Source organism: Spinacia oleracea, chromosome 3, assembly GCF_020520425.1.
Source record: "Spinacia oleracea cultivar Varoflay chromosome 3, BTI_SOV_V1, whole genome shotgun sequence".
In the NCBI taxonomy this organism is placed as follows: Eukaryota; Viridiplantae; Streptophyta; class Magnoliopsida; order Caryophyllales; family Amaranthaceae; genus Spinacia; species Spinacia oleracea.
This window is the reverse complement of record NC_079489.1, coordinates 77,485,141-77,492,649: the sequence shown is the minus strand read 5'-3', so window position 1 is coordinate 77,492,649 and position 7,509 is coordinate 77,485,141. Positions and strand designations below refer to the sequence as shown.

The following is a 7,509-nucleotide window of genomic DNA, read 5'->3' as shown; positions in this document are numbered from 1 at the left end:
GACAGAGTGCCGTTAAAATTTATTTCTTATAGTAATTCCGATGACCATATTACCCCTACTTGTTCTGTTTGCATGGAATCCTCGATGAAGAATGTTTAAAGATGTTTGTTTATTTAGGCCTCCTCTTATAGCCGGGCCGTAGAGGCCCATATGTTAAGCCTGTGTGTTTTGTGCCTAAAACAGCTGAACCGCAAATTTTTGGCTGTATCCGGGTACAACCAGAGTTGGATGTACCCCATCCAAAACGACGTCGTTTTATGTTGTTTAAGATGAACATTAATATACTGGTATGAAAATTAACATTTATTATTTCGAAAATGAACATTCATTTTATTTATTTGGAAATGAACATTTACTATTTCGGAAATGAATATTTATTTATTTATTTATAAATGAACATTTATCTACTAATTCGAATATGAACGTTTATCTAATTATCTGACAATCCTCATTTATTCAACCAATTTAGAAATGCATTTATCTACTGATTGTGAAATGAGTATTTACTAATTTTAAAATGAACTTAGTTATTGCATTATGATGTTATTACTTTGAACATATGTTTACAATATCTCGAAATAAGAGCTTGTTTGGTTGACATGGGAATTTAATTCCTTAGTAAGTTGTAATTCAAGGGAAATTACTTCCCTTGTTAAATTCATGGGAATTTCCTTAATTTGTTTGGTTGACAACATGGGAATTTGACCAAGGGGGAGCTAGGTAACTAACTTCCCATGTTTTGTAGAAGGAAAATTTGTCAATTACTACCTAGGTCTTTAGGTACTTTGCGAATTACTACCTAACTTGTTAAAAGTTGTCAATTACTACCTAGGTGTTTAGTTATTGTTGTCAATTGCTACCTTAGTCCAATTAGTCTACTAATGATATTATAATTAACATTTAATTATACTTTAATCATTTTAATTAATAAATAAATATTTAAATCCAAAAAAAATTCTCAAAATTAAATCCCAAAAATTACCCAAAATTAAAAAATATCCAAAAAACTACTCCCTCCGTTCCTAAATAAGTGTCACATTTGGGCTCCGGCGCGGTAATTAATAAAATTGTAAAGTGTGTAAGAGTTAATTTGATTGGGAATGTTTTTTTTTGGGGAAAGGATAAAGTAAATAATTGTTTAATTGAATAAAGTACAAACAAAAGTGGATGTGGGGATTGAAAAGTGGAAAAGTGTAGAATGTGTAAGTAAAAGTAATCATGATTTATAGAAAAGTGGAAAAAGTGTGAAAAGTGTATGGAAAAGTGGGAAAAGTATATGTTCAAAAATAGAAATGTGACACTTATAAGGGAACGCCAAAAAGGGAAATGTAACACTTATTTAGGAACGGAGGGAGTAATTTTTTTTTGAACTTTTTTTTTCGGATTGCTGTTTTGGATCTTAATTTTTTTTTTTTTGGGTAATTTCGGAAAAAAATTCAAAATGATAAATCCCGAAAGAAAAAGTTCAGAAAATATTTTTTCCGAAAATAAATCCCAAATATTTTTGGTAATTTCTAAAACTTTTGTTTGAGGGAGTTTATTTTTTTGGTTATTTTCGGATTATCTTATTTAATTAGTTTTGGATTTTTTAAACTTTTAATTAATTAATTAGAATAATTAAAGTATGATTAACGATTGATTATGATATCATTATTGACTAATTGACCGAAATATAGGCTAAGGTAGTAATTGTCAACAATAACTAAATACCTAGGTAGTAATTAGCAACTTTTAACAAGCTAGGTAGTAAATCGCAAAATCATTAAACACCTAGGTAGTAATTGACAAATTTTCCTTTGTAGAAATTTCAACTTCCCATGAATTCCAACTTCCTCCATTTTACTTTTTTATGTCAACCAAACAACTACACTATCTATAAATTCCCATGAATTTTCACTTCCCTCATTTTTAATTGTCAACCAAACAACCCCTAAAATCCTTATAGAACGCCGTTTGATTTTGAATTTGTCCGATTGTTGGTTCCACACATTGATGCTTCTGAGCTTGTTCATCTTAGTCATTAACTCAGGAAGATTGACATTATTTCATTTCTGGACAATTAGGCATTACCTTTATGTGTAGTAGTGATTAAGATTAAGGTGTAGAAACTTTGTGATTTGGTTTATAAGTTTATATGTTTTGCACCTTCACTACATTGATCAAAAAAAAATTGTAATGGTCTAAAGCCAGGATCAGTCGGCAAGCTAAACAACTTCTAAGAGAAGAGACTTGCAGATTATCTACATTTTTCTTGTGAACAACCAACTCTATTCTTCTATGGGATGAAAGACTACAAAAGGAAATGACCGCAATTGAAAATATTGATAATTCCTTCAAATTCTTCCGGTTTCAATCTGGTATTGTTTACATAAGTGGACTTAATAGAACAATAAAGAACAAAAAATACAAAAGGTATGAACAAATAAAATAAAAAGTATGAACATGCAATTTCATTATGAACATTAACCAGATGATTATTATGAACAAAACATAAACAAGGAACAAACCACTACAACAAAAACAAGCTTTTAATAGCGCTTTTTTCAATGAACTACAGCGCTTATAAAGCGCTATTGATTATGGGTGCTGTTAAAAGAATAATAGCGCTTACAAAAAGCGCTATTAATGATGTCTTTTTTAGTAGCATTCAATATATAAGCGCTATAGATGCCCAGGGTAAGCGAAGGGGCATTGCAACTCTAAATTATTGATTGTTTCTTAATATTAGAAGCAACAACATACTGGAATGTTGCTTATCACTGTTCTTTAAACTTTTTATATGCTAAAAAACTTATTCTAAAACGAGATTTAAACCCATTAAGAGCAATTTAATATGAACAACAAAGCCCTTTCATTTCTCAATTGAATCAAATAAGCATCTCATAGCTTTTAACCATGTATTACATCCATTCTTGTAGATTGAGAAAAAAATAAATACAAAACACAAAAGAAACATGTCAAGATCACGGACTAAGTTCCCCACTTCTTCTTGAATATATGTATGCTTGTGCACTTGTGGTCGTTGATCTCCTTTCATGAATCCAGAGTCATAATATCCAAAACCAATGCCAATTTTTGCCAAGAGCACTACAAAACCAATAAGACCAATTAATGTGAAATGGCATGTACTGCCAGTTTAGAATCCAAACAAATAAAATAGAGCAGACAAACTTTCATTACATTTCTACGAAGGTCCAGGCCTATCAAACCAGAGTTGATTACCGCAAAAATCACTCCCTCGAACCCAAATTATGCCACCTAATACACGATCAGATGATTACCCTTGCAATTTGATTTATCCTTGGTAACTCAGTTGCATATGTAAACATTAGTTAGATTGCTCTTTCGAGTAAAGTTGTTACTTGATTTACCAAACAGTGAATGCAAATAGTGACAAACATTTTAAAGCCAAGATCTAAAACAATAATCAACCAACCAGTTAATTACCAAAGTTCAATCAATTCTAAATGAAACCCCAACACATATACTACCTCCGTTCCTAAAAGTTCTTTACGCTTTCCGTTTTAGTCCGTTCCTGAAAGTTCTTTAAACTTCTACTTTATTCCATTTTTACTCTTATTTGGCCCACCATAACTTACCCACTCACAATACTTTAATATTAGTTTCCACTCACTCACATTGGTGGACAATTTATAGCCACTCATTTTCCATTTGTTACCCCACCATCACATGTTCACCAAAATTCCTTAATTACCGTGCAAATAGTAACCGTAAAGATCATTTAGGAACGGAGGTAGTACTTCATAACATTTTACTTAAATCAAGAAAGAAATATTTCTATTATCTGCCAACCAACTTATAATCTAATAAGAAAACATCATAAACTATCATATGCATCAGGAAAAATGTGAAATGATAAACTAAATAGCTAATTCAGGAAATCACCTCCTTTTCGTCGAAGGATGTTCCTTCAAAGGAAAACTAGACTTATCATTAGAGCTGATGGATTTTACTTTCCCAACAGTGTCAGTTGGATCGTTAGTCTGATGAAAATACAAAATAAGCAGCAGGACATACCTTTCTTGCTAGGGATACATCATCATCATACATAAGAGTACCAATTAGCAACACTCAGAGATATGTATCCATAGAACATTAAGCTGGTTGGGAATCAGAAGAAGACATAAGACTCACACCAGAACAGTTATTGTTCCATCCTTCAGAAGATTATAGTAAAGCCAATATACCTTGCATAGATACTTAATAATGTTAAAGGCACAAAAAACTCAACAACTAAAGCACAAGTTAACTTGTAGACACGGCTTTTGGACCCTATATAGAACTATAAAGTATAAACTGGATTTTGTTTCTCCATTTTAATGTTCCATCCCCGATATTAATCAGACTGATACAGTGCAACAAAATTACTAAGGCACGATATGATAACCAACTTCTCTTTAAAAGAATGGTTTATCGTGCTATAGATGTAAATTACGTTATAGAAAATTAGAAACACAATTAAGATGGGCAACTCATTCACTACTTAACAGAGAAACCAATATTGCAAGCTTTGTCGCGGTAATTACAACTAATCCTGGTCTCAAAACAAAATCACCAGCCTAATACAGTACACCGAAACTAAAGCCAAAACATATAGGTGAAACTCCAACAAGAAATTCATCTAGAACACATGGGGGTTAACTCTCCTGTCCCAACCTCAATAGGCAATACACCTTAAGTCATTAACTTAAGAAACCATGAAATCAAAACCTCGAATTGTATATGGATATTTCCTAAACACCAATCCTAGCTAATGCATCATTCAAACAGAACAAAATGTCCTTTCAAGTTCAATTATTCCTTTACTCAACTAGTTTTACACACAACACCAAAATTAACAACATTCATCCTTATATATGCCAAACAGAATTTGAAAATATCAACTTAATTCAACATTCATAAGCTAACTTATACCTTAAACAAATTAAAATTCCAAATCAACAAAAAAAAATTCAAATAAAGCTTGAAATCAGCAGGAAGGAGAAAGAAACTTACAAGGAAAGTAGAAATTGTTCGCAGGATCAAGCCGAAGACGGTGTTTCGCCTGAAGTAAAGAACGCGCCACAGAAGACACCGTGGGTTTCGGCTTCGAAACACTATTAACTCCACCGCCACCACCTGACAATGTCAAGGGGAATCAGAATCCTGTTATCATTAAACAATTCTAAGAATCCTAATAAGAAAAAGTAGTTTTAAGGTAAACCAAATTCAATAGAAGTAAACCAAAAATATCGCAATTCAACTGCAATTCAATGTGCAAAATCGCAAATTCCCAATTCATAAACCTATAAAACTTAATTAACTTGATAATTAAAAAGAAATCCATACTCAAAAATCACAATTAATAATGCACAGCAATTTCAGAGCAACTTAACAAGAAGAAGAAGTAATCCAAATCCTCCGCAACTGAATTTCGTCGTCGTTGTATAGGTATGTCGGAGATGACGCTGGCAAAATCACAAATTAACTCGACCAATTTCGAAGGGAACTCGATCGACGATTTCGGATTGAAGAGAACTTGTAAATTTTGGAATAGGGAATTGGAATGAAAATATTAGTTTAGCTTTGGGGAGAAATTTTTAGGGAGATGAAAATGAACCGCATATAGAGGATCGTGGGTGGTAAATGGGATTTTATTTGGAGTTTGTGTGTTTTTTTTTCTTGTGGGTAAAGAGTTACGGAGTATGTTTCAACAACACATTAATAATAAATGCTGTATTATAGTAATTCAAAATGAAAGTGCTATTAAACAGCAATTTGTACCAGCGGAGAAAAATAAAGCGCTATTATTTGATTATAACGACAGCGATTTTTCATAAACGCTGTCAATTAGGTGCTGTTAATTACCCATTTTGTTGTAGTGAACAATTCAACAAAAAAGAAAAACAATATAAAAAAGAACATAAAATTCCAGAAGAAAGAACAAACAATACAACAATTATGAACACTTTTATGATGAATTTAAAAAAACAACATGAAAGAACAAACAGCACAACAAGAAAGAACAAATAATACAAAAAGAAAGAATAAACAATATTGGAGACCAAAGAAGAGTTTAATTTCATTATGAACATTAACCATACGATTATTATAAACAAAAAAATAAACAAGAAAAAACAAACAATATAAAAAAGAACATAAAATTCCAGAAGAAAGAACAAACAATACAACAATAAGTTTGATGAATGAATTTAAAAAACAACATGAAATAACAAACAGTACAACATGCAAATAAGAACAAACAATACAAAAAGAAAGAATAAACAATACTGACGCTTGTAAAAACATAAAGATTAATGAAGAGTTTAATTTCATTATGAACATTAACTATATGATTATTATAAACAAACAAATAAACAAGAAAGAACAAAAAATATAAAAAAGAACGTAAAATTCCCGAAGAAAGAACAAAAAATACAACAATTATGAAAATTTGATGATGAATTTAAAAAACAACATGAAAAAACATACAGTACAACAAGAAAGAACAAACAGTAGAACAAGAAATAACAAACAGTACAACAAGAAAGAACAAACAGTACAACAAGAAAGAACAAACAGTCGACAAGAAAGAACAAACAATATAGGCGCGTCGTTTTTTGGGGTACAGCCAGAGCTGGCTGTACCCGGGTACATCAGTTAGGGGTTACAGCTGAACATGCCAAAGAAAATTCATGTCATGACGAGTCTGTGCATTTTTTATAGGAAAATTTGTAAATTACTGTCTATGGAGTAGTTCTTTATGACTTTGTAAATTATTGTCTAACTTGTTAAAAATTGTAAATTACTATATGTATTTAATTATTGATGTTAATTACTACCTTAGCTCGTATTTTGGCTAATTAGTTATTAATCATAACTTAATCAACCATCAATCATACTTTAATTATTTTAATTAATAAATAAAATTAAAATAAAATATATTTATAATTTTTATAATTTCATTGATTAATTTATTTATTTTTCATAAATATTTCATAATCAACCGTTAATCATACTTTAATACTTTATTTTTCAGTTTTAAATTATATTAATTATTTAAAATAATTAAAGTATAATTAACAGTTGATTATTATATGATCAATGACTAATTGACCGGAATATGGGATAAGGTAGTAATTGACAACTTTTAACAAGATAGATAGTAATTTGCAAAGTCACTAAAAACCTAGATAGTAATTTGAAAAAAAAAAATTGTTCTTTTTATAAATTACGGAGTATAAATGAGACATATGCACAAGGAGGACGACATGTTCCATGCGTCAAGATGGGTCATTTGTTTCTTGCCTAAGGGTAATTCTTACTAATTTAACTTTTTTTAAGGAAACTTAATTTAAATAAGCATATCGGTGTGGCGGTCGGCCTATCATGTTTGTGTGAATTTTTTTAAAATGATGTTCGTGTACGTCACATTGCCCATCAACGCGCCCCTAGTATCGTGTCGGGCTTGGACAATCCGTGTTCTAGCTTAACTCACAACTTTACCTT

The 7,509-nt window shown here is 30.8% G+C and overlaps 1 long non-coding RNA gene across 6 annotated transcripts; it reads right to left on the bottom strand.

Moving 5' to 3' along the window:
• Nucleotides 1-2,827: 2,827 nt before the first annotated feature.
• LOC110804561 (uncharacterized) lies at nt 2,828-5,727 on the bottom strand. Of its 6 annotated transcripts, none has more exons than XR_008930670.1 (3): nt 5,350-5,714; nt 5,017-5,139; nt 2,828-4,208 (listed from the first exon to the last, which is right to left on the bottom strand). It is a non-coding gene; the product is annotated as an uncharacterized lncRNA (long non-coding RNA). The 6 variants fall into 6 exon arrangements; XR_008930667.1 differs by having other exon boundaries at nt 2,828-3,087; nt 3,181-5,139; nt 5,397-5,712; XR_008930669.1 differs by having other exon boundaries at nt 5,397-5,711.
• Nucleotides 5,728-7,509: the final 1,782 nt, after the last annotated feature.